Source organism: Triticum aestivum, chromosome 2D, assembly GCF_018294505.1.
Source record: "Triticum aestivum cultivar Chinese Spring chromosome 2D, IWGSC CS RefSeq v2.1, whole genome shotgun sequence".
NCBI classification, from domain to species: domain Eukaryota; kingdom Viridiplantae; phylum Streptophyta; class Magnoliopsida; order Poales; family Poaceae; genus Triticum; species Triticum aestivum.
The window spans coordinates 285,486,183-285,514,123 of NC_057799.1; positions in this window are offsets into that span (position 1 = coordinate 285,486,183).

Genomic DNA, 27,941 nt, shown 5'->3' on the forward strand with positions numbered 1-27,941 from the left:
TGTGTATCTAAAATAAAACAGAACAGAAAAATAAAAATAAAAAAAGAGAAAAGGAAACAAAAAAAGAAAGAAAGGAAAAGACCCCCCCCCCGCTGGGCCTCGGCCCAGCTGGCCACTGGGCCACCAGGCCAACCCCAGGCCGGCCCACCCCCTGCCTACTAACCCACTCCCCCTCCCACCGTAACCCTAAGCTACCCCACGTTCCCCACTCTCCCCCCCCCCGATCCGATCCACTCCTCCTTCCGCCCCGATCTGGGCATCGTCGCCCCGAGCACCGTCGCCAACCGCCCGGACGCCGCTGCCTGATCCTCGCCGGATTCGTCACCTCGCCGTCTCCTTCCCACGCTGGACCTCCTCGACCTCCTCCCCGACGGCCTCCCCAAGCCACGCCGTGCCCTGTCGCCGCTCGCCGTCTCTGGTGCCACCTCGCCGACGCCGCCCCACCGCCTCTTCCTCGCTGGACCGCACCGACCCTCCCCGTCCTCTTCTCGTCAACGGGGGTGAGCTCCCCGTCGGCCCCCGTCTATCTCCCCCTACGTATGCTGCACCCCACGCCGTCCCGTCGCCGCGCCCGCCTCTGCGTGGCCGCGCCCCGTCGTGGCTCCCGCACGCCCGCGCGCGCCCAGGGCGCGCCTCCCCCCTTTGCGCCCATCGCCTGCGCCGGCTCTCACCGTTGCTAGCGCCGCTCGCGGACCGCCTCTGCTAGTCCCCGCGGCCGCGCCACCGCGCCGCCCGCATGCCACTGGCCGCACCGGCGCTACCCCCCTCGCCTCCGCCCGCCGTGGCCCCGGCTGGCCGCGCCGGCTTGCCCCGCCGTCGGTGCCCCGGCGGCCTCGTCCCGCCTGCGGGCGAGTGCTCGCTCGGGTGTGCCCGCAACCACCTTCCCGTATGCCCGTTAATGCCCCTGTGCCTATGACCAGTGGGCCCGGCCCTAGAACGTTAAAAAAAGGAGAAAAGAATTAAAAATAATATTAATAAAATTAAAAATTACTTAATTAATTAATTAATGAATTAATTAAGTTAATTAACCCTGTTTAATTAGTCTAATTAACTAGTTAGTTTAAATGAACCATAATTAGTTTAGTTAAATCCTGATTAACCTAATCAGAGTATGACAGGTGGGTCCCACTGGACCCACTTGTCAGGTTGACCAGGTCAACGGTCAACGTTGACTGCTGACATCATGCTGACATCATGCTAACGTCATAATTACCTTTTTCTAATTAAATTAATTCTGTTAATTCTAGAAAAAGATAAAATCCTTTTTAAATTAATATAAAATGAACCGTAGCTCGCATGGAAAAACTTTGTACATGAAAGTTGCTCAGAACGACGAGACGAATCCGGATACGCAGCCCGTTCGTCCGCCACACATCCCTAGCATAGCAAACACGCAACTTTCCCCCTTCGGTTCATCTGTCCGAAAACGCGAAACACCGGGAATACTTTCCCGGATGTTTCCCCCCTTCGCCGGTACCACCTCCTACCGCGTTAGGGCACACCTAGCCCCGCGCATTGACATGTCTTCCATCGTCATGCTTATGTTTGCATTATATTTATTGTTTCTTCCCCCTCTTCTCTCCTTAGACACCGAGACCGACGCCGTTGCTACCCAGTACGACTACGGTGTTGACGACCCCTCCTTCTTGCCAAAGCAACTAGGCAAGCCCCCCCCCTTGATCACCAGATATGGCCTATTCTTCTCTATACTGCTTGCATTAGAGTAGTGTAGCATGTTACTGCTTTCGGTTAATCCTATTCTGTTGCATAGCCTCTCATTTTTGCTACAGTTGTTACCCTTACCTGCTATCCTACTGCTTAGTATAGGATGCTAGTGTTCCATCAGTGGCCCTACACTCTTGTCCGTCTGCCATGCTATACTACTGGGCCGTGATCACTTCGGGAGGTGATCACGGGTATATACTATATACTTTATATACATGACACACGTGGTGACTAAAGTCGGGTCGGCTCGTTGAGTACCCGCAAGTGATTCTGATGAGGGGGCTGAAAGGACAGGTGGCTCCATCCCGGTAGAGGTGGGCCTGGGTTCCTGACGGCCCCCGACTGTTACTTTGTGGCGGAGCGACAGGGCAGGTTGAGACCACCTAGGAGAGAGGTGGGCCTGGCCCTGGTCGGCGCTCGCGGATACTTCAAAATAACATGCTTAACGAGTTCTTGGTATTTGATCTGAGTCTGGCCATTTGGTCTATACGCACTAACCAACTACGCGGGAACAGTTATGGGCACTCGACGTCGTGGTATCAGCCGAAGCTCTTTTTGACGTCAGCGACGGAGCGGCGCGCGCCGGATTGGACTGGAACGCCTGCTAGGCTAGGTCTGCTTCCGGCCTCCCTCGCAACATGCAGGTGTGCAATGGGCGATGGGCCCAGACCCCTGCGCGCATAGGATTTAGACCGGCGTGCTGACCTCTCTGTTGAGCCTAGGTGGGGCTGCGACGTGTTGATCTTCCGAGGCCGGGCATGACCCAGGAAAGTGTGTCCGGCCAAATGGGATCAAGCGTGTTGGGTTATGTGGTGCACCCCTGCAGGGAAGTTTATCTATTCGAATAGCCGTGTCCCTCGGAAAAAGGACGACCCAGAGTTGTACCTTGACCTGATAACAACTAGAACCGGATACTTAATAAAACACACCCTTCCAAGTGCCAGATACAACCCGGTGATCACTCTCTAACAGGGCGACGAGGAGGGGATCGCCGGGTAGGATTATGCTATGCGATGCTACTTGGTGAACTTACCATCTACTCTCTTCTACATGCTGCAAGATGGAGGTGGCCAGAAGCGTAGTCTTCGACAGGATTAGCTATCCCCCTCTTATTCTGGCATTCTGCAGTTCAGTCCACCGATATGCCCCTTTACACATATACCCATGCATATGTAGTATAGCTCCTTGCTTGCGAGTACTTTGGATGAGTACTCACGGTTGCTTTTCTCCCTCTTTTCCCCTTTCTATACCTGGTTGTCGCAACCAGATGCTCGAGTCCAGGAGCTAGAGATCCCGAGGATGATTCTACATGGAGTTCGGCTTCGAGGAGTAGTTAGGAGGTCCCAGGCAGGAGGCCTTGTCTTTTCGATCGTTGTTACTTTTGTGCTAGCCTTCTTAAGGAAATCTTGTTTAACTTATGTCTGTACTCAGATATTATTGCTTCCACTGACTCTTGTGTTTTCGAGCTTATGTATTCGAGCCTTCGAGGCCCCTGGCTTGTAATATAAAGCTTGTTTTATTTTAATTTGTGTCTAGAGTTGTGTTGTGATATCTTCCCGTGAGTCCCTCATCTTGATCGTACACGTTTGCGTGCATGATTAGTGTACGATTGAATCGGGGGCGTCACAAGTTGGTATCAGAGCCAACTGCCTGTAGGAATCCCCCTTTCCAACTCCTTGGCCGAAGTCGAGTCTAGTCATTGGAAAAACTTTTACTAACATGGCTGTGTGGCTTACAGGCCCACGTCGCCATTGGGTGGTAGTAGGATCTTTTATTCCTCAACCTATACTCTGGGACTCTGACATCTCTTCTATTCGGATTAAACGATTTTACTAACTCTGACTCTAGGTTCTCAATAATACTTTCTCCCGGAGAGCCCCTTATTACAGATGATCGTCTGCTGCACAAGAAGGATCTGAAGATACTCTCCGATGTTCTCTTGAGACTTTATGGTGTCGCTTTTGCAATTCCCTTCCATCGATAAACCCCTGTGGATAACCACGTATACTCGCCATTCATACAATGCTTCCGAGTTGATCTTAAAGATACCTCGAAATTCTCTTTGTTGCTCCGAGAATCCTTTGTGCTTACTGTCTTTCTGTTCTTTGCCACATGAATACCACTATGGATAATTTCTAGCACTCACCGGATATTTGCTCATCCCCAGTTCATTCATGTATTTCACAAAAGTCTTCAAAATACTGTTTGAACTTCCGAAATCCTGAGTAGCCTATTCGGGGGCGTCACAATCACCATCTTTATATCTCAAAACAATTATCAAGTATCAAACTTCTCATAGTATTCAATGCACTCTGTATGAAAGTTTTTATTATACCCATCTTGAATGCCCATCATATTAGGACTAATTTCATAACCAAAGCAAATTACCATGCTGTTCTAAAAGACTCTCAAAATAATATAAGTGAAGCATAAGAGTTCATCTATTTCTTAAAAATAAAACCATTGTCGTTCTCTAAAAGATATAAGTGAAGCACTAGAACAAACGGCAAACTACTCCAAAAGATATAAGTGAAGATCAATGAGTAGTCGAATAATTGTGAAACTATGTGAAGACTTTCTAACATTTAAGAATGTCAGATCTTGTGATATTATTCGAACAGCAATCAAAAATAAATAAATAAAATGATGCACCAAGCAAAACACATATCATGTGGTGAATAAAAATATAGCTCCAAGTAAAGTTACCGATGAACGAAGAAGAAAGAGGTTGTCCTTGAATATTACCTTGGGGTGCCTTGGGCATCCCCAAGCTTAGGCTCTTGCCACTCCTTATTCTATAGTCCATCGAATATTTACCCAAAACTTGAAAACTTCACAACACAAAACTCAACAGAAAACTCGTAAGTTCTGTTAGTATAAGAAAATAAATCACCACTTAGGTACTGTTGTGAACTCATTCTAAATTCATATTTGTGTAATATCTACTGTATTCCAACTTCTCTATGGTTCATACCCTCCGATACTACTCATAGATTCATCAAAATAAGCAAACAACACATAGAAAACAGAATCTATCAAAAACAGAACAGACTGTAGTAATCTGTATCATTCGAATACTTCTGTAACTCCAAAAATACTAAAATAAATTGGTGGACCTGAGGAATTTTTCTATTAATCATCTTCCAAAAGAATCAACCTAAAAGCTCTCTCCAGTAAAAAAAATTGCAGCTAATCTCGTGAGCGCAAAAGTTTCTGTTTTTTACAGCAAGATCGCATAGACTTCACTCAAGTCTTCCCAAAGGTTCTACTTGGCACAAACACTAATTAAAACATAAGACCACATCTAAACAGAGGCTAGATGAATTATTTATTACTAAACAGGAGCAAAAAGCAAAGAACGAAAATAAAATTGGGTTGCCTCCCAACAAGCGTATTGTTCAATGCCCCTAGCTAGGCATGATGATTTCAATGATGCTCACATAAAAGATAAGAATTGAAACATAAATAGAGCATCATGAAGAATATGACTAGCACATTTAAGTCTAACCCACTTCCTATGAATAGGGATTTGTGAGCAAACAACTTATGGGAATAATAATCAACTAGCATAGGAAGGCAAAACAAGCATAACTTCGAAACTTTAAGCACATAGAGAGAAACTTGATATTATTGCAATTCCTACAAGCATATGTTCATCCCTCATAATAATTTTCAGTAGCATCGTGAATGAATTCAACAATATAACCATCACATAAAGCATTCTTTTCATGATCTACAAGCATAGAAAATTTACTACTCTCCACATAAGCAAAATTCTTCTCATTCGGAATAGTGGGAGTATCATAAGAAACTTGGATACTATAAATTGTTTTCACATTAAAAGAGTAATGTTCAGAAAAAGGGTAATCATAATCATGACAAGTTTTATAAATATAATCATCACTACTTTTTTTAGCATAAGTGTCATCACAATAATCATCATAAGTAGCAACTTTGTTCTCATCATAATCGATTGAAACCTCTTCCAAGATAATGGAATCATCACTAAATAAAGTCATGACCTATCCAAATCCACTTTCATCATCATAAGTAGGAGGCATGCTATCATCATAATAAATTTGCTCATCAAAACTTGGGAGGCTAAAAATATCATCTCCATTAAACATAGCATCCCCAAGCTTGGGTCTTTTCATATCATAAGCATAATCACTCTCATCATTAATAGTATGGATAGCACCAACAGTATAACAATTATCATCATCACAATGAGTAATAGGAGCAACATCATTTGGGAGGGATACCTTTCTACCTTTGCTTCTCCGTCTTTTCTTTTTCTTCTTCACATCATGTGTGGGTTTAACCCTCTTTTTTGAGCTCCTTATTAATGAGATTGGTTGAATAGAAAGCTCCTCCTCGTTACTTGATTCATCATAAGAAATAATAGGAGGATATTGGGAAGTCTCTTCCCTTTCATTAGTATTCTCTTCATCTTCTATTTGTTTTCTTGTCTTTATGTAATTGGCAATATAAGGATTTTCAATGCAATTCACCGCACGATACATAAAAATTTCTTCTAGATCAAAATCAAGAAATCTATCAAGATTAAATTTTGGAATACCCTCAGTTATACGTTTCATTTCTTCATACCCCAAAAGAAGACTAAGCTCTTTATGATGCTCAAGGGTAATCAAGTTATCACAATTTTTGGACACGATTTGATCATGAAACAAATAGCATTGGAGCTTTAAATGACCATGTTCATTGCAAAGTTCACAAGGATGGCGATAAATATTGAATCTTTCAGCACAATCATCTAGCCTTTCTTGCAACCATTTAGTTTCCAAATACTTATGCCTCTTGCAAAATCTATCTTCCCTATTCCATGTGTACTTGCAAGCTCTATGTATTCCACAAAAGTTGACATGCTTATAAGAGACATTTTCATCATGACTAGTGCAATCATCATTAGTACTATGGATATTCAAAGAATTCATACTAACAACATTGCAATCATGCTCATCATTCAAATATTTAGTGCCAAACATCCTAATGCATTCTTCCTCTAGCAATTGAGCACAATTATCGGAATCCTTATTTTCATGAAAGATATTAAAAAGATGAAGCATATGAGGCACCCTCAATTCCATTTTTAGTAGTTTTCTTTTATAAACTAAACTAGTGATAAAACAAGAAACTAAAAGATTCGATTGCAAGATCTAAAGATATACCTTCAAGAACTAACCTCCCCGGCAACGGCGCCAGAAACTGCTTGATGTCTACTACGCAACCTTCTTGTAGACGTTGTTGGGCCTCCAAGTGCAGAGGTTTGTAGGACAGTAGCAAATTTCCCTCAAGTGGATGACCTAAGGTTTATCAATCCATGGGAGGCGTAGGATGAAGATGGTCTCTCTCAATCAACCCTGCAACCAAATAACAAAGAGTCTCTTGTGTCCCCAACACACCCAATACAATGGTAAATTGTATAGGTGCACTAGTTCGGCGAAGAGATGGTGATACAAGTGCAATATGGATGATAGATATAGTTTTTGTAATATGAAAATATAAAAACAGCAAGGTAGCAAGCGATAAAAGTGAGCGTAAACGGTATTGCAATGCGTTGAAACAAGGCCTAGGGTTCATACTTTCACTAGTGCAAGTTCTCTCAACAATAATAACATAATTGGATCATATAACTATCCCTCAACATGCAACAAAGAGTCACTCCAAAGTCACTAATAGCGGAGAACAAACGAAGAGATTATGGTAGGGTACGAAACCACCTCAAAGTTATTCTTTCTGATCGATCTATTCAAGAGTTCGTACTAGAATAACACCTTAAGACACATATCAACCAAAACCCTAATGTCACCTAGATACTCCAATGTCACCTCAAGTATCCGTGGGTATGATTATACGATATGCATCACACAATCTCATATTCATCTATTCAACTAACACAAAGTACTTCAAAGAGTGCCCCAAAGTTTCTACCGGAGAGTCAAGACGAAAACGTGTGCCAACCCCTATGCATAAGTTCACAATGTTACGGAACCCGCAAGTTGATCACCAAAACATACATCAAGTAGATCACGTGAATATCCCATTGTCACCACAGATAAGCACATGCAAGACATACATCAAGTGTTCTCAAATCCTTAAAGACTCAATCCGATAAGATAACTTCAAAGGAAAACTCAATCCATCACAAGAGAGTAGAGGGGGAGAAACATCATAAGATCCAACTATAATAGCAAAGCTCGCGATACATCAAGATCGTACCATGTAACACCCACGATGCGGCTATATCTCCCACGTGTCGAGGCACGACTTAGAGGCATAACCGCATTGTGGTTTTGTCGCAAGAAGGGTCATCTTCACACAATCCGATGTAATGAACAAGAATGGGATAAAGAGTTGGCTTACAATCGCCACTTCACACAATACATGAACAAATCATACATCAATCAGAGTACACACATAGGTCCGACTACGGAACCAAAAGAAAAGAAGACAACCCCAAATGCTAGATCCCCGATCGTCCCAACTGGGCTCCACTACTGATCAACAGGAAACGAAACATAGTAACGACCAAGGTGCTCGTCAAACTCCCACATGAGCTCGGTTGTGTCATCTGCACTGGTTTTGTCGGCACCTGCAACTGTTTTGGAAGTATCTGTGAGTCACGAGGACTCAGCAATCTCACACCCGCGAGATCAAGACTATTTAAGCTTATGGGTAGGAAAGGGTAAGGTGGTGAGGTTGCAGCAGCGACTAAGCATATATGGTGGCTAACATGCGCAAATAAAAGAGCGAGACGAGAAGCAACGGAACGGTCGTAAAGCTAGCAATGATCAAGAAGTGATCCTGAACTCCTACTTACGTCAAACATAACCCAAAAGCCGTGTTCACTTCCCGGACTCCGCCGAAAAGAGACCATCACGGCTACACACGCGGTTGATGCGTTTTAATTAAGTCGAGTGTCAAGTTCCCTACAACCGGATATTAACAAATTCCCATCTGCCACATAACCGCGGGCACGGCTCTCGAAAGTTTATACCCTGCAGGGGTGTCCCAACTTAGCCCATTATAGGCTCTCACGGTCAACGAAGGATATTCCTTCTCCTGGGAAGACCCGATCAGTCTCGGAATTCCCGGTTACAAGACATTTCGACGATGGTAAAACAAAACCAGCAAAGCCGCCCGGATGTGCCGACAAATCCCGATAGGAGCTGCACAAATCTCGTTCTCAGGGCACACCGGATGAGCCAGACGTCGGGTTGGCATAGACCCTGGTGCCCAGGGGGCGCCGGACATCGCTCGGTTTGGACCAGCACTTGGAGAAGCACTGGCCCGGGGGGTAAAATAAAGATGACCCTCGGGATGCGCGACTCCCAAGGGAAAAAAGGCTAGGTGAGGCAAATGTAAAACCAAGGTTGGGCCTTGCTGGAAGAGTTTTATTCAAAGCGAACTGTCAAGGGGGTCCCATAAATCACCCAACCGCGTAAGGGACGCAAAATCAAGGAACATAACACCGGTATGACGGAAACTAGGGCGGCAAGAGTGGAACAAAACACCAGGCATAAGGCCGAGCCTTCCACCCTTTACCAAGTATATAGATGCATTAATTAAATAAGAGATATTGTGATATCCCAACATCAACATAATCCAACATGGAGCAATCTTCATCTTCACCTGGACCTAGCAACGCTATAAGAGGGGCTAAGAAAAAGCGGTAACATAGCCAAACAACGGTTTGCTAGGAAGGGTGACAAAGGTTAGAGGTTCATGGCAATTTGGGAGGCTTGATAAGCAAGTCGTAGGTAGCGTGACATAGCAATAGAGCGAACAACTAGCAAGCAAAGATAGAAGTGATTTTGAGGGTATGGTCATCTTGCCTGAGATCCCGCAAGGAAGAAGAACGAGTCCATGAAGAAGACAAACAGATGTAGTCAAATGAATCCTCACAACTCCGGAATGAAACCGAAGCTAACGAGAGAAGCAACCCGGAAAGAGACAAACAACATAGTAAACAACCACCACATACACATGGCATGATGCACAAACAAGTATGATGCATGTCCGGTTTAAAGAGGCATGGCATGGCAAAGTGCACAAACGAAACTACAAGTTAAGTGGAGCTCAATATGCAACGAGTTGCATATTGATGAAACACCACATCAATTGTTTAGTTCTCTCGGTTATGTACCCAACAATATTAAATGTTGATTAACATGGCAAGAGGTGAAGCATAAGTAAACTAACTATCTAGGCAATTTAAATGAGGCCGGAACAACAAACAATAATTCCGGAAAAACCTCATGTCATTTAGCAATTTTAATGCAAACATCAAATGTAAACATTTAAATGTTGTTATCATGATGCGAATGACATATGCAAGTTTTTAAGCAATTTTATGAAAACGTGGACACGAGCATGTTATGAAGCATTTGTTACCGTGGTGGAACGGAAAGGGTGCCACGGCAACGATAACAAAAATGGTGCCACGGCAACATTCCGATGATCCGATAACTCACGGAGATACCGGTGCAAAAGAAGTGGGCGTGAGCGTGTCATGCTAGAGATGGTGGGGTGCTCCCGGATTCCGGGTTCCCACGGTACGGCAGCATGGCAATCGAGGAACGTGCAAAGACCTCTCTCGGACACGGTGCAAACACGAGCATCTCATACAACATGCATGCATTCATTCATAGCGATCGTCCCGTCGGTTATACCTTCGAAGCGTGCGTTTGGAGGCGGACGGGTTCAAAGTGGAAGTAGTTGTACATGTTCGTTTTTGGAGAGGTACTTGGAGAATCCAATGTCTTCGGGGCGAGGGTAGTGGTACACGCAACGTCGAGGTACTTGTCGTTCCGATCTTGGCGGTGTAGATGTACACGTTTCGTAGATGAACTTGGCGTAACCGTGCGGTAGTCGAACTTGGCGACGTTTCGATGAAGCTCCAACGAAGCACCCGCAAATAGAGGCACGCAGTGCCCCGGTGCTCTGGACGACGGTCGATGCACTTGGTTTTGACGGACCCATAGCAACGGTAGTCAAACACGCATCTGAAAGGAACTAGGCAATCCTAAAGAACTGAAAGGGCATCAAGGGACTTGCAAGGCTCGGCCTCGGGAGGTCACCGGAGACTGCTCGAGCTGCTGGGTGCTGGCGCATGGCCAAGCATGCGGCTGGAAGAAGTGGCCGGCGTCGGCCTTGGCGCGAAGCAGGGAAGGCGGAGCTCCTGCTCGGGGAGGTGCGGCAAGGGGAACCGCGTGGAGGCGCGGAGGAAGGCGGCAACGACGAATCGAGTCGGAGGCGGCGCGTGTGGAGGAGGAGCAGAGGAAGGGGTCGCGCGGACTGCGAGAGGCTGGCGCTGGTCGTGGTCGCCAGCGATGGAGGCGGAGCAGAGGAAGCCGGGAGGAGAGCCGGCGAAGGGGCCCAAGGAGGTCGCAGAGGGCTAGCCGGCGGCGACCAGGGTCGCTGAGGCGCGGCCTCGAGGGAAGCAGCACTGCTGCGCGTGGCGTGCATGGCCATGGGGATCGGGATCCCTCTCCTGTGCGTGGTGACGGCGCGAGGAAGGATACGAGGGAGAGATCGAGAGGAGGGAGAGATGGGGATCGAGGGCGTGGTGGCGGCGGCCACGGGAACGAGAGAGGGAGAGGTCAGGGATCGAGAGGGCAGGCTAGGGTTAAGGGCGCGCGGGCTGGGCCTTAGAGGTCGGCCCAGTGGAGGGGGAAAAGTTGACCAGAGGCCTGGCCTAGTGGCATGCGGCTGCTGGGCTGCGGATGGGTCTAGAAGGCCGGCTGGGGTGCGCTGGGGGACTCTCTCTTCTCTCTCCCTTATATTCTTTGGCAGAAGAGAATTAGAGAAAAGAAAGAGAAAGAGAGGTTTAGAGAAAGAATTTGCGCATGCGGTTAATTTTCCCGGACTCACAAAATGTGCTTGTTCCGAGAAAATAGAAAAGGCCAAGATTGAAAGATTTAAATTCAAACTCATTTGATTTAAATTCAAATGATTTGAATAGGAACTGTTGGTTGGGAATGTCCAAAAATATTCGGATTTTTGGTGGAGCTCCGGAATATGATGAAAGAATATATGGCAAGGTTGGAGACCAAGAATTAAGATAACAAAGGCATTGGGATAATTTACAAGTGTGTTATGGTGATTTCCAAGATAAAGAAATATTTAATATAGCTCCCTAATATTGGGAGGATATGTTATAAAGAGAAGTCACCCTTCCCTCGATTTAAATGGATCGAAGATCCATGCAATTTACTTAGTTGAGTTTTTAAAAATCAAATGACATGATGGCATGATGAGGTGATGCAATGCAAAATAAATAGAGCAAGCAAAAATAAACACACAGTGATCACGAAAATAAGGAAATCTTCTGAAGCGTCGGTCTCGGGGCGTTACATACCACCTCAAGAACACGAGAGAGAGAGAGAGAGAGAGAGAGAGAGAGAGAGAGATCAAACACATAGCTGCTGGTACATACCCTCAGCCCCGAGGGTGAACTACTCCCTCCTCGTCATGGAGAGCACCGGGATGATGAAGATGGCCACAGGTGATGGATCCCGCCTCCCGCAGGGTGCCGGAACAGGGTCTCGATTGGTTTTTGGTGGCTACAGAGGCTTGCGGCGGCGGAACTCCCGATCTAGGTTATGTTCTGGAGGTTTCAGTATATATAAGAGGTTTTGGCGTCGAGAACAAGTCAGGGGGGTCTCCGGGCTATCCACGAGGTGGGGAGGCGCGCCTAGGGGGTGTGGGCGCGCTCCCCACCCTCGTGGGCAGGCCGGGATTCTTCTGGCCTAACTCTTTTACTCCATGGCCTTCTTCTGGTCCAAACATAAGTTCCGTGAAGTTTCAGGTCAATTGGACTCCGTTTGGTTTTCCTTTTCTGCGATACTCAAAAACAAGGAAAAAAACAGAAACTGGCACTGGGCTCTAGGTTAATAGGTTAGTCCCAAAAATCATATAAAATAGCATATAAATGCATATAAAACATCCTAGATGGATAATATAATAGCATGGAACAATCAAAAATTATAGATACGTTGGAGACGTATCACATGACCACGTTCATGAGACCGGTTCCACCGACAGGCATGCAACTAGTTTTGCATAAAGGTGGCTGGCGGGTGTCTATTTCTCCAACTTTAGTTGAATCGAATTTGACTACGGCCAGTCCTTGTTGAAGGTTAAAACAGCAAACTTGATAAATCACCGTTGTGGTTTTGAATGCGTAGGTAAGAACGGTTCTTGCTAGAAGCCCGTAGCAGCCACGTAAAACTTGCAACAACAAAGTAGAGGACGTCTAACTTGTTTTTGCAGGGCATGTTGTGATGTGACATGGTCAAGACATGATGTGGTATACGTTATTGTACGAGACGATCATGTTTTGTAAAAGTTATCGGCAACTGGCAGGAGCCTTATGGTTGTCGCTTTATTGTATGAAATGCAAACGCCATGTAACTGATTTACTTTATCACTATGCGTTACCGATAGTTGTAGAAGCAATAGTTGGCGAGACGACCACGATGCTACGATGGAGATCAAGGTGTCAAGCCGGTGACGATGGAGATCATGACGGTGCTTTGGAGATGGAGATCAAAGGCACAAGATGATGATGGTCATATCATGTCACATATTTTGATTGCATGTGATGTTTATCTTTTATGCATCTTATTTTACTAAGTACAACGGTAGCATTATAATATGATCCCTTACTAAAATTCCAAGGTATAAGTGTTCTCCCTGAGTATGCACCATTGCGACAGTTCGTCGTGCTGAGACACCACATGATGATCGGGTGTGATAAGCTCTACGTTCACATACAACGGGTGCAAGACAGTTTTGCACATGCGGAATACTCGGGTTAAACTCGACGAGCCTAGCATGTACAGACATGGCCTCGGAACACTGGAGACCGAAAGGTCGAGCGTGAATCATATAGTAGATATGATCAACATAGAGATGTTCACCATTGAAAACTACTCCATCTCACGTGATGATCTGCCATGGTTTAGTTGATTTGGATCACGTGATCATTTAGATGACTCGAGGGATGTCTATCTAAGTGGGAGTTCTTAAGTAATATGATTAATTCAACTTAATTTATCATGAACTTAGTCCTGATAGTTTTTGCATATCTATGTTGTAGATCAATGGCCCGTGCTACCGTTCCCTTGAATTTTAATGCGTTCCTAGAGAAAGCTAAGTTGAAAGATGATGGCATCAACTACACGGACTGGGTCCATAACTTGAGGATTATCCTCATTACTGCACAGAAGAATTAGGTCCTTGATGCACCGCTAGGTGCAAGGCCTGCTACAGGAGCATATGCTGATGTTATGAACGTCTGGCAAGCTCGATCTGATGACTACTCGATAGTTCAGTGTGCCATGCTTTACGGCTTAGAATCGGGACTTCAAAGATGTTTTGAACGTCGTGGAGCATATGAGATGTTCCAGGAGTTGAGGTTAATATTTCAAGCAAATGCCCGAGTTGAGAGATATGAAGTCTCCAACAAGTTCTATAGCTGCAAGATGGAGGAGAACAGTTCTGTCAGTGAACACATACTCAGAAAGTCTGGGTACCATAACCACTTGACTCAGCTGGGAGTTAATCTTCCAGATGATATTGTTATTGACAGAGTTCTTCAATCGCTGCAACCAAGCTATAAAGGCTTCGTGATAAACTATAATATGCAAGGGATGGAGAAGACTATTCATGAGCTCTTCGCAATGCTCAAAGCTGCATAGGTAGAAATCAAGAAGGAGCATCAAGTATTGATGGTTAACAAGACCACTAGTTTCAAGAAAAAGGGCAAAGGAAAGAAGGGGAACTTTAAGAAGAATGGCAAGCAAGTTGCCACACCCGGGAAGAAGCCCAAGTCTGGACCTAAGCCTGAAACTGAGTGCTTCTACTACAAAGGGATTGGTCACTGGAAGCGGAACTGCCACAAGTATTTGGCGGATAAGAAGGATGGCAAAGTGAACAAAGGTATATTTGATATACATGTTATTGATGTGTACCTTACTAATGCTCGTAGTAGTGCCTGGGTATTTGATACCGGTTCGGTTGCTCATATTTGTAACTCGAAACAGGGGCTACGGATTAAACGAAGATTGGCTAAGGACGAGGTGACGATGCGCGTCAGGAATGGTTCCAAGGTCGATGTGATCGCCGTCGGCATGCTACCTCTACATCTACCTTTGGGATTAGTTTTATACCTGAATAATTGTTATTTGGTGCCAGCATTGAGCATGAACATTATATCTAGATCTTGTTTTATGTGAGACGGTTATTCATTTAAATCAAAAAATAATGGTTGTTCTATTTATATGAGTAATATCTTTTATGGTCATGCACCCTTGAGGAGTGGTCTATTTTTGTTGAATCTCTATTGTGGTGATACACATATTCATAATATTGATGCAAAAAAGATGCAAAGTTGATAATGATAGTGCAACATATTTTTGGCACTGTCGTTTACGTCATATTGGTGTAAAGAACATGAAGAAACTCCATGCAAATGGACTTTTGGAATCACTTGATTATGAATCATTTGATGCTTGCGAACCATGCCTCATGGGCAAGATAACTAAAACTCCGTTCTACGGAACAATGGAGCGAGCTAATGAATTATTGGAAATAATACATAACGATGTATGCGGTCCGATGAGTGTTGAGGCTCGCGGCGGGTATCGTTATTTTTTGACCTTCACAGATGATTTGAGCAGATATGGGTATATCTACTTGATGATACACAAGTCTAAAACATTTGAAAAGTTCAAGAATTTCGAGTGAAGTGGAGAATCATCGTAAGAAGAAAATAAAGTTTCTACGATTTGATCATGGAGGCGAATATTTGAGTTACGAGTTTCGCCTTCATTTAAAACAATGTGAAATAGTTTCACGACTCACACCACCTGGAACACCACAGCGTAATGGTGTGTTCGAACGTCGTAACCGTATTTTATTAGATATGGTGCGATCTACGATGTCTCTTACCGATTTACCACTATCGTTTTGGGGTTATGCATTAGAGACAGGTGCATTCACGTTAAATAGGGCACCGTCTAAATCTGTTGAGATGACACCATATGAACTGTGGTTTGACAATAAACCTAAGATGTCACTTCTTAAAGTTTGGGGTTGTGATGCTTATGTGAAAAAGCTTCAGCCTGATAAGCTCAAACCCAAATCGGAGAAGTGCGTCTTCATAGGATACCCAAAAGAAACTGCTGGGTACACCTTCTATCACAGATCCGAAGGCAAGATCTTTGTTGCTACGAATGGATCTTTCTAGAGAAGGAGTTTCTCTCGAAAGAAGTGAGTGGGAGGAAAGTAGAACTTGATGAGGTAATTGTACCTTCTCTTGAATTGGAAGGTAGTTCATCACAGAAATCAAATCCAGTGATGACTACACCAATTAATGAAGAATATAATGATGATGATCATGAAACTTTAGATCAAGTTACTACCGAACCTTGTAGGTCAACTAGAGCGCGTTCCGCACCAAAGTGGTACGGTAATCCTGTTCTGGAAGTCATGTTGCTAGACCATGACGAACCTACGAACTATGAGGAAGCGATGATGAGCCCAGATTCCGCAAAATGGCTTGAGCCCATGAAATCTGAGATGGGATCCATGTATGAGAACAAAGTATGGACTTTGGTGGACTTGCCCGATGATCGGCAAGCCATAGAGAATAAATGGATCTTCAAGAAGAAGACTAACACTAATGGTAATGTTACTATCTACAAAGCTCGACTTGTCGCAAAAGGTTTTCGACAAGTTCAAGGAGTTGACTACAATGAGACCTTCTCACCCGTAGCGATGCTTAAGTCTGTCCGAATCATGTTAGCAATTGCCGCATTTTATGATTATGAAATCTGGCAAATGGATGTCAAAACTGCATTCCTTAATGGATTTCTTAAAGAAGAGTTCTATATGATGCAACCGTAAGGTTTTGTCGATCCTAAAGATGCTAACAAAGTGTGCAAGCTCCAGCGATCCATTTATGGACTGGTGCAAGCATCTCGTAGTTGGAATATACGCTTTGATAGTGTGATCAAAGCATATGGTTTTATACAGACTTTCAGAGAAGCCTGTATTTACAAGAAAGTGAGTGGGACCTCTGTAGCATTTCTAATATTATATGTGGATGACATATTGTTGATTGGAAATGATATAGAATTTCTGGATAGCATAAAAGGATACTTGAATAAAAGTTTTTCAATGAAAGACCTCGGTGAAGCTGCTTACATATTGGTCATCAAGATCTATAGAGATAGATCAAGACGCTTGATAATATTTTTCAATGAGTACATACCTTGACAAGATTTTGAAGTAGTTCAAAATGGATCAGTCAAAGAAGGAGTTCTAGCCTGTCTTGTAAGGTGTGATGTTGAGTAGGACTCAAAGCCCGACCACGGCAGAAGATGGAGAGAGAATGAAAGTCATTCCCTATGCCTCAGCCATAGGTTTTATAAAGTATGCCATGCTGGGTAACAAACCTGTTGTGTACCTTGCCATGAATTTTGCAAGGGGGTACAATAGTGATCCAGGAGTAGATCACTAGACAGCGATCAAAATTATCCAGATGACTCGGTTATGGAGGTGATAAAGAGTTCGTCGTAAAGAGTTACGTCGATGCAAGCTTTGACGCCGATCCAGATGGCTCTGAGTCTTAATATGGATACGTATTGAAAGTGGGAGCAGTTAGTTAGAGCAGCTCCATGCAGAGCATTGTAGACATAGAAATTTGCAAAATACATATGGATCTGAATGTGCCAGACCCGTTGACTAAACCTCTCTCACAAGCAAAACATGATCACACCTTAGTACTCTTTGGTTGTTAATCACATAGCGATGTGAACTAGATTATTGACTCTAGTAAACCCTTTGTGTGTTGGTCACATGGCGACGTGAACTATGGGTGTTAATCACATAAAGGTGTGAACTATTGGTGTTAAATCACATGGTGATGTGAACTAGATTATTGACTCTAGTGCAAGTGGGAGACTGAAGGAAATATGCCCTAGAGGCAATAATAAAGTTGTTACTTATATTTCCTTATATCATGATAAATATTTATTATTCATGCTAGAATTGTATTAACCCGAAACTTGATACATGTGTGAATACATAGACAAAACGTAGTGTCCCTAGTATGCCTCTACTAGACTAGCTCGTTAATCAAAGATGGTTAAGTTTCCTGACCATGGACATGAGTTGTCATTTGATGAATGGGATCACATCATTAGAAGAATGATGTGATGGACAAGACCCATCCGTTAGCTTACCATAATGATCGTTAAGTTTTATTGATATTGCTTTCTTCATGACTTTTACATATTCCTTTGACTATGAGATTATGCAACTCCCGAGTACCGGAGGAACACCTTGTGTGCTATCAAACGTCACAACGTAACTGGGTGATTATAAAGATGCTCCACAGGTGTCTCCGAAGGTGTTTGTTGGGTTGACATGGATCGAGATTAGGATTTGTCACTCCGAGTATGAGAGAGGTATCTCTGGGCTCTCTCTGTAATGCACATCATGATAAAACTTGCAAGTAATGTGACTAATGAGTTAGTTGCGGGATGATGCATTACGGAACGAGTAAAGAGACTTGCCGGTAACAAGATTGAACTAGGTATGAGGATACTGACGATCGAATCTCGGGCAAGTAGCATACCGATGACAAAGGGAATAACGTATGTTGTCATAACGGTTCGATCGATAAAGATCTTCGTAGAATATGTGGGAACCAATATGAGCATCTAGGTTCCGCTATTGGTTATTAACCGGAGAGGTGTCTCGGTCATGTCTAAATAGTTCTCGAACCCGTAGGGTCCGCACGCTTAACGTTCGATGACGATTTGTATTATGAGTTATGTGTTTTGGTGACCGAAGATTGTTCGGAGCCCCGGATGAGATCACGGACATGACAAGGAGTCTCGAAATGGTCGAGAGGTAAAGATTGATATATTGGAGGATAGTGTTCGGACACCAGCATAGTTCCGGAGTGTTTCGGGTATTTATCGGAGTACCGGGAGGTTACCGGAACCCCCCGGGGGAAGTAATGGGACACATGGGCCATAGGGGAGAGGGAAGGCAGCCCACGAGGGGGTGGCGCCCCCCCCCATGGGGAGTCCGAATTCGACAGGGGGAAGGGGCACGACCCCCCTTTCCTTCTCCTACTCCCTCTCCCTTCCCCTTTCCCTCTCCGGTAAAAGGAAGGGGGTCCGAATTGGACTTGGAGTCCAAGTAGGACTCCCCCCACTTGGGGCACGCCCTAGCCGGCCTCCTCCCCTCTCCTCCTTTATATACGGGGGCGGGGGGCACCTCTAGGCACATCAATTGTTCTTAGCCATGTGCGGTGCCCCCTCCACCGTTTACTCCTCCGGTCATATTGTCGTAGTGCTTAGGTGAAGCCCTGCGCGGATCACTTCACCATCACCGTCACCACGCCGTCGTGCTGACGAAACTCTCCCTCAACACTTTGCTGGATCAAGAGTTTGAGGGACGTCATCGAGCTGAACGTGTGCAGAACTCGGAGGTGTCATGCGTTCGGTACTTGATCGGTTGGATCGTAAAGACGTTCGACTACATCAACCGCGTTAAACTAACGCTTCTGCTTTCGGTCTACGAGGGTACGTGGACACACTCTCCCCCCTCTCGTTGCTATGCATCTCCTAGATAGATCTTGCGTGAGCGTAGGAAATGTTTTGAAATTGCATGCTACGTTCCCCAACAATATGTGTTCTGCCTGTCTTTAGGAAAACATACACGCCTACCATTTCAATCATTTTCTAGTTTCAGCATGTTTACCTTTCAAACTTTGCATCTTGATGTATGGACATCACCATTTGTAAGCATTTCCGGATATCAATTTTACCTGGTTGAGCTCTATGACTATACACACTATGCATGGACCTTCCCTTTGAAACACAAATCAGAAATTTTCTCTATTCTGACGGATGTCTTCCCGTATGTTCAAACTCATTTTCAGCTTCCCATCCTTGCTCTCCAGACAGACAATGGGTGCGAGTTCGACAATCACACTGTTCGTACTCTCCTTGCTCGCCATGATGCACACTTCCGCCTCTCGTGCCCGTACACTAGCCAGCAAAATGGCAAAGCTGAGCGCGCCCTGCGAGCCCTCAAGGATGGTGTCCATGCACTCCTCTTTCATGCCTCCATGCCACCGCGCTTCTGGGCCAAAGCCCTCAGCACTTCCACCTACTTGCTCAACCGTCGACCATGTCAATCCACTGCGCCGCGGTCACCGGACGAGATGCTTTTAGGCGTGCCACCTGACTACTCCCTCCTTCGAGTCTTTGGTGGCCTCTACTTCCCCAACCTCGCCTCGACCTTGCGCCACAAACTTGATCGTTGGTCCACCGCATTCGTCTTCCTTGGGTACCCCCTGACCACCGCGGGCATCGGTGCTTCGACCCAACCTCATGCCCTGTGTTCACTTCTCGGCATGTGACCTTCCACGAGGACGTGTTCCCGTTCACCTCACCGCCGGTCGCCTCGTCTGTGACTCCACATGTGGCCAGTTCCCCGCCCACTGTTGTGCAGGTGCCAATCGCTCCCTCGCCTCCCCGTGTTCACGTGATGCCGGCTGCTTCGAACACGACCAACGCGCCCATGTGGCATTCAAGCTCGCCTGTCGGGTCCTCGGCGAACGGCTCCAGCGGCTCACCATCCGGCGTGACGTCCTCGGCTTCAAAAATGGGCATTGGCTCGACCATCGATGGCTCCATTGTGGGCACCTCTTCGTCAGGCACCTCCTCATCGAGCACAAACATCTCCAGTCCGCCCGTCGTCGCACCTGCATCGCCACCACCGACGCGCGCGGTCACCCGCGCCTAACATGGGATCTTTCGGCCTAATCTGAAATACTACGATGCTGCTGCTACCACGATAACAGAGATCTCACCGGTGCCCAGCTCGGTTCGCGTGGCGGTGCGTGATCCCAACTGGCTCGCCGCCATGCAGGCTGAGCACGACGCCCTTGTTCGCAACCAAACGTGGGAGCTGGTGCATCGGCCCTCTGGTGCCAACCTCGTCACCGGCAAGTGGCTCTTCAAGCATAAGATGAACATCGATGGCACGCTGGAGCGCTACAAGGCCAGGTGGGTCATGTGCGGGTTTTGACAGCGCGCCGGCATCGACTATGGCAAGATGTTCTCACCAGTCGCCACGCCAGCAACGATCTACATGGTGCTCACCCTCACTGCGTCTTGCGGCTGGCCGGTGCACCAACTTGACGTCTCCAACGTCTTCCTCCATGGAACTCTCGTCGAGGAGGTCTATTGCCTTCAACCCACTGGCTTCGTCAACACCGAGCGCCCGCATGATGTGTGCCGGCTCTCCAAGTCACTCTACGGGCTAAAATAGGCCCCACATGCCTGGTTCCTCCGCTTTGTCGGCTTCATCGCGATTGTGGGGTTCGTGGCCACGCGCTCCGACTCGTCGCTGTTCGTCTACCGTCACGGCATGGACACGGCGTTCCTCCTCCTCTACGTGGATGACATAGTGCTCACCGCCTCCTCTGCAGTTGTCCTCGAGCGCGTCGTCACCCATCTCACTGGTGAATTTGTGATGAAGGACCTGGGCGGCCTACACTTCTTCCTCGGCATTCGCGTAACACGCATGGTGGCTGGGTTCTTCCTCTACCAACAGCAGTACACGGAGGAGCTTCTCAATCGCGCCGGCATGGACACCTGTCGTCCCTTGCCAATGCCAATTGGCACCAAGGCCAAGCTGCCGGCAGCCGATGGCCCCCATGTTGATGACCCGTCCGCATACAGGAGCATCGCCTGTGGCTTGCAGTATCTCACCATCCCTTGCCTCGAGCTCGCCTACGCCATCCAACGGGTCTGCTCGCACATGCATGACCCCCACGAGTGCCATCTCGCTATGGTCAAGCGCGATATGTGGTACGTGCGCGGCATGGCGTCCCTCGGTCTCCATCTCCGTGCCTCGACCATGCTCGATGTGCGTGCCTTCACCGGCACTGACTGGGCGGGATGCCTCGACACGCGCCGCTCCATGTGTGGCTTCCTCGTCTACCTCGGTGATGCGCTCGTCTCCTGGTCCTCGAAGCGCCAGGCGATGGTGTCCCATTCCAGTGTGGAGGCCGAATACCGCGGTGTCTCCAACGTCGTTGCAGAGTGCATCTGGTTTCGGTGCACAAGGCCATGCTGGTGTTCTGCGACAACGTGTCCGCTATCTACCACTCCGCCAACCCAGTGCACCACCGCCGGACGAAGCACGTGGAGCTGGACATACACTTCGTTCACGAGCGCGTGGCGTTGGGCCAATTTCATGTCCTGCACATCCCCAATCGACAGCAGCTCGCCGACATCATGATCAAAGGCTTTCCCTCAAACATTTTCTCTGAGTTCAGGTCTAGTCTTTGCGTCACCGGCGACGACGTCACGACTGCGCGGGGGGGGGGGGGGTGTTAGACTATACATGTACTCATTATCGCATGTGCTCCCACCTGTACTTGTACGTAGCACATACGCTCGGTAGTTGAGATACGATTGTGTTGCCTGCCCTCTGACATAGTGGCGCATGATCCCAGGTCGTGGAACTCCTCCATGATCACCAGGCGGGGCTGTAAATTGCATATAATCACCTGTCCGTGAGGCTAATGAATGTGTGGTGTGTTTTCCCCTAATCCTCTCTCAAACATATAGGATTAGGACCGTGTGTTCTTTCTGTTGCAATGCATGAACATGTTTATTTTTTTAGGTGTGTGTTGTTTTAAGGTGTAAGGGCATGTTTATATGTGTAATGAAATATAAGAGTGTTTCTTTACTGGGAATCGAGGGAGTAGTTTTTTTAGAAACGTCGGCACTTTATTAATCAAGCAATATAATTACTAAGAGTCTCCCGGGTACACTTCGGAGTAGAAGTGAAAACACAACGACCATTATAGTTCAAACACGGCTAGCTAAGTTATGAGCTAAAACATTAGATTGCCGATGAATAAACTTGAACCGAGTAGAAGGGATATTCGACACGCCATCTTTGATCTCCAAGACCACAACACCCACGAGTGAACGGTCGAAGACGTGAGAATTGATCCTCTACACCAGGGAAAGGCAATCAGAGGCGAAGATCACCGAGTCGCATCCTTCCTCACATGCAAGGTAAACCACTCGCCGAAGGGCCCAGGCCTCGGCTAATTCAGGTTCAGAACTTCCATATGTGGCTTCTCAACATGCAACAACACATTGCCCATCAGAGTTGAGGGCCACCACACCTGCACCAAACTTACCCAGCTCAGAGAAGATCGCAGCATTAGACATGAATAATAGAGAACCTGGCGGTGGCAGAGACCAAAAGGTGCTTGAGGCAATGCTCTCACACCTATGCGCAGGATCCGGTTGTTGGGAAACGTACCATGCAATTTCAAAAAAAATTCCTACTCTCACGCAAGATCTATCTAGGAGATGCATAGCAACGAGAGGGGAGAGTGTGTCTACGTACCCTCGTAGACCGTTAAGTGGAAGCATTTATCACGCGGTTGATGTAGTCATACTCTTCGCGATCCGATCACGATCCAACCGATCTAGTGCCGAACGGACGGCACCTCCAAGTTTAGCACATGTGCGGCTCGATGACGTCTCCTCCTTATTGATCCAGCAAGCGGGAGAGGAGAAGTAGATGGGATCACAACCAACACAACGGCATGGTGGTGATGGTGGTCGTGGAACACCGACAGTGCTTCGCTAAGCGTCGCCGGGATGAGGCGGTGGAACTACGGAATAACGGGAGAGAGAGGGGCGCCAAGGGCTTGGTGTGTTCTCTTGGGGCACCCCCTCCCCTCTATATATAGGTGTAGGGGCATGGTAAACAGCCCCTCCAAGCCCTAGGGTGCAGCTAAGGGGGAGAGGACTTTGACTCCAAGTCCAATCCTATTCCTACTAGGACTCCTTACTTTTTTGCCTTCCCTAGCCACATGGGCTTTTGAGGACTTGGTGTGCCTAGCCCAATAAGGCCAGGGCGCCTCCCCGCAGCCCATGCCAGCCCTTGGGTCGTGGTGGAACCACTTGTGGACTTCTGGACCCCTCCGGAATCCTCTGGAACCTTCTAGAAGCTTCCCGGTACAATACCGAAAAAACTGCATCTTTTTCCGGAACCCAATATATGACTTCCCATATATAAATCTTTATCTCTCGACCATTCCGAGACTCCTCGTGATGTCCGGGATCTCATCCGGGACTCCGAACAACCTTCGGTACATCAAATCAAATAACTCATAATACAAATCGTCATCGAACGTTAAGAGTGCGGACCCTACGGGTTCGGAGAACTATGTAGACATGACCGAGACACATCCCCGGTCAATAACCAATAGTGGAACATGGATGCTCATATTGGCTCCTACATATTCTACGAAGATCTTTATCGGTCAGACCGCATAACAACATACGTTGTTTCCTTTGTCATCGGTATGTTACTTGCCCGAGATTCGATCGTCGGTATCACCATACCTAGTTCAATCTCGTTACCGGCAAATCTCTTTACTCGTTCCGTAGTGCTTCATCCCGCAACTCACTCATTAGTCACATTGCTTGCAAGCTTATAGTGATGTGCATTACCGAGAGGGCCCAGAGATACCTCTCCGACAATCGGAGTGACAAATCCTAATCTCGGTCTATGCCAACTCAATAAACACCATCGAAGACACCTGTAGATCATCTTTATAATCACCCAGTTACATTGTGACATTTGATAGCACACAAGGTATTCCTCCGGTATCCGGTAGTTGCATAATCTCATAGTCGAAGGAATATGTATTTGACATGAAGAAAGCAATAGCAATAAAACTGAACAATCATTATGCTAAGCTAACGGATGGGTCTTGTCCATCACATCATTCTCCTAATGATGTGATCCCGTTATCAAATGACAACTCATGTCTATGGTTAGGAAACCTTAACCATCTTTGATCAACGAGCTAGTCTAGTAGAGGCTTACTAGGGACACGATGTTTGTTTATGTATTCACACATGTATTAAGGTTTCCGATCAATACAATTCTAGCATGAATAATAAACCTTTATCATGAATAAGGAAATATAAAATAAAAACTTTATTATTGCCTCTAGGGCATATTCCCTTCAGTCTCCCACTTGCACTAGAGTCAATAATCTAGTTCACATCGCCATGTGATTAACACCAATAGTTCACATCAACATGTGACAAACACCCAAAGGGTTTACTAGAGTCAATAATATAGTTCACATCGCTATGTGATTAACACCCAAAGAGTACTAAGGTGTGATCGTGTTTTGCTTGTGAGAGAAGTTTAGTCAACGGGTCTGCCACATTCAGATCCGTATGTATTTTGCAAATCTCCATGTCTACAATGCTCTGCATGGAGCTACTCTAGCTAATTACTCCCACTTTCAATATGTATCCAGATTGAGACTGAGAGTCATCCAGATCGGTGTTAAATCTTGCATCGACGTCCATAACTGAGAAATATTTCCTTAGTCCTCTAAGGATAATTTTGACTGCTATCCAGTGATCTACTCCTGGATCACTATTGTACCCCTCTGCCAAACTCATGGCAAGGTACACAATAGGTTTGGTATACAGCATGGCATACTTTATATGACTTATGGCTGAGGCATAGGGAATGACTTTCATTCTCTCTCTATCTTTTGTCGTGGTCGGGTTTTGAGTCTTACTCAACTTCATACCTTACAACTCAGGCAAGAACTCCTTCTTTGACAGATTCATTTTGAACTCCTTCAAAATCTTATCAAGGTATGTGATACGTCTCCAACGTATCTACTTTTTCTCATGCTTTTCCTCTTGTTTTGGACTCTAATTTGCAAGATTTGAATGAAACTAACCCCGGACTGACACTGTTTTCAGCAAAACTACCATGCTGTTGTTTTTGTGCAAAAATAAAAGTTTTCGGAATGGAACGAAACTTTGCGAGGATTTTTTTATCAATAATAAGAATTTCTGGAGCCAAGACCTGCCGGAGAGGGGCACCTAGGTGGGCACAACCCACCAGGGCTCGCCCAGGTGGGTTGTCCCCACCTGGTGGCCCCACAGACCCTGATTCCAACGCTATAAAATCCTATTTTCGGAGAAAAAAATAAGGGAGAAAGAATTATCACGATCCACGAGACGGAGCCGCCGCCAAGCCTTGTTCTTCCTCGGGAGGGCAGATCTGGAGTCCGTTTGGGGCTCCGGAGAGGGGGATCTTCGTTCTTCGTCATCACCAACCCTTCTCCATCGCCAATTCCATGATGCTCCCCACCGGGAGTGAGTAATTCCTTCGTAGGCTCGCTGGTCGGTGAGGAGTTGGATGAGATTCATCATGTAATCGAGTTAGTTTTGTTAGGGCTTGATCCCTAGTATCCACTATGTTCTTAGAATGATGTTGCTATGACTTTGCTATGCTTAATGCTTATCACTTTGGACCCGGGTGCCATGAACTCAGATCTGAACCGTTTATGTTATCATCATTATATCCATGTTTTAGATCCGATCTTGCAAGTTATAGTCACCTACTACGTGTTATGATCCGGTAACCCCGGAGTGACAATAACCGGGACTTCTTCCGGTGATTACCGTAGTTTGAGGAGTTCATGTATTCACTATGTGTTAATGCTTTGTTCCGGTTCTCTATTAAAAGGAGGCCTTAATATCCCTTAGTTTCCAATATGGACCCCGCTGCCACGGGAGGGTAGGACAAAAGATGTCATGCAAGTTCTTTTAATAAAGCATGTATGACTATTCACGAAATACATGCCTACATTATATCGACGAACTGGAGCTAGTGCCGTATCGCCCTAGGTTATAACTGTCACATGATGAATATCATGCAACAAGTAACCGATCCAATTCCTACGAATTTATCTTATATTGTCTCTGCTAAGTTACTACTGCTATCATCACGGTTACACTTGCTACAAAATTACTGCTATCACTGTTACTGTTACTGTTGTCACTACTATCAAAACTATCATATTACTGTGCTACTGATTACTTGTTGCAGATAATTAATCTCCAGGTGTGGTTGAATTGACAACTCAGCTGCTAATACCTTCAAATATTCTTTGGCTCCCCTTGTGTCGAATCTATAAATTTCGGTTGAATACTCTACCCTCGAATACTGTTGCGATCCCCTATACTTGTGGGTTATCAAGACCTTTTTATGGCGCCGTTGCCGGGGAGCATAGCTATATTTGTTGAGTCACTTGGGATTATTATCAATCTATCACTATGAAGAATCTGAAGGATCCTAAGACTAGGATATTTCCCTCAAGGACGAGGGGAGGTAAGGAACTGCCATCCAGTTCTGCTTTAGATTCACCTTCTGTTATGAGTAAACTTGCAACACCACCACATGTTATTAATTCTGATATGTCGCAAGTTATTGATGATGCTACTTGTGCTATGGATAATGCTTATGATGATGCTAGTACCTTGCTTGATAATGATGATGTGCCACTTGGTGATTTTCTTGATGCACAAATTGCTAGAGTAATACAACATGATGTTGTTGAATCTGATGATGAGCTTGAAACTGAAACTCCTGAAACACCTGCTAGAACTAGCCTTCCTAGATATGAATTGCCTAAGGTACCAGAAGGTTATGTTATGAATGAGGAGACAACTAGAGATATTCTTGCTTGTAAGGATAGAGATGATCTAGAGAAATTACTATGCAAGTATAAAGAAAAATCTCTGAATGCTAGAATGAAATGTGATCCTAAGTTTGCTACTTCACCTATCTTTATTGATGATAAGGATTATGAATTCTCTGTCGACCCAGAGTTAATTACTTTGGTTGAATCTGATCCTTTCCATGGTTATGAAACTGAAACTGTTGTGGCACATCTTACTAAGTTGAATGATATAGCCACCCTTTTTACTTTATTCTCAAATTATTTCCTTTCTCATTAAAGGGTGATGCTAAAGATTGGTACAATACTCTTGCTCTTGATTGTGTGCGTAGTCCCCAGGATATGATTTATTACTTCTCTGAAAAATATTTTCCTGCTCATAAGAAACAAGATGCCTTGCAGGAAATATTTAACTTTGTGCAAACTAAAGAAGAGAGTATCCCACAAGCTTGGGGGAGGCTTTGCCAGTTACTTAATTCTTTGCCTGATCATCCTCTTAAGAAAAATGAAATACTTGATATCTTCTATAATGGACTAGCCGATGCTTCTAGGGACTTCCCAGATA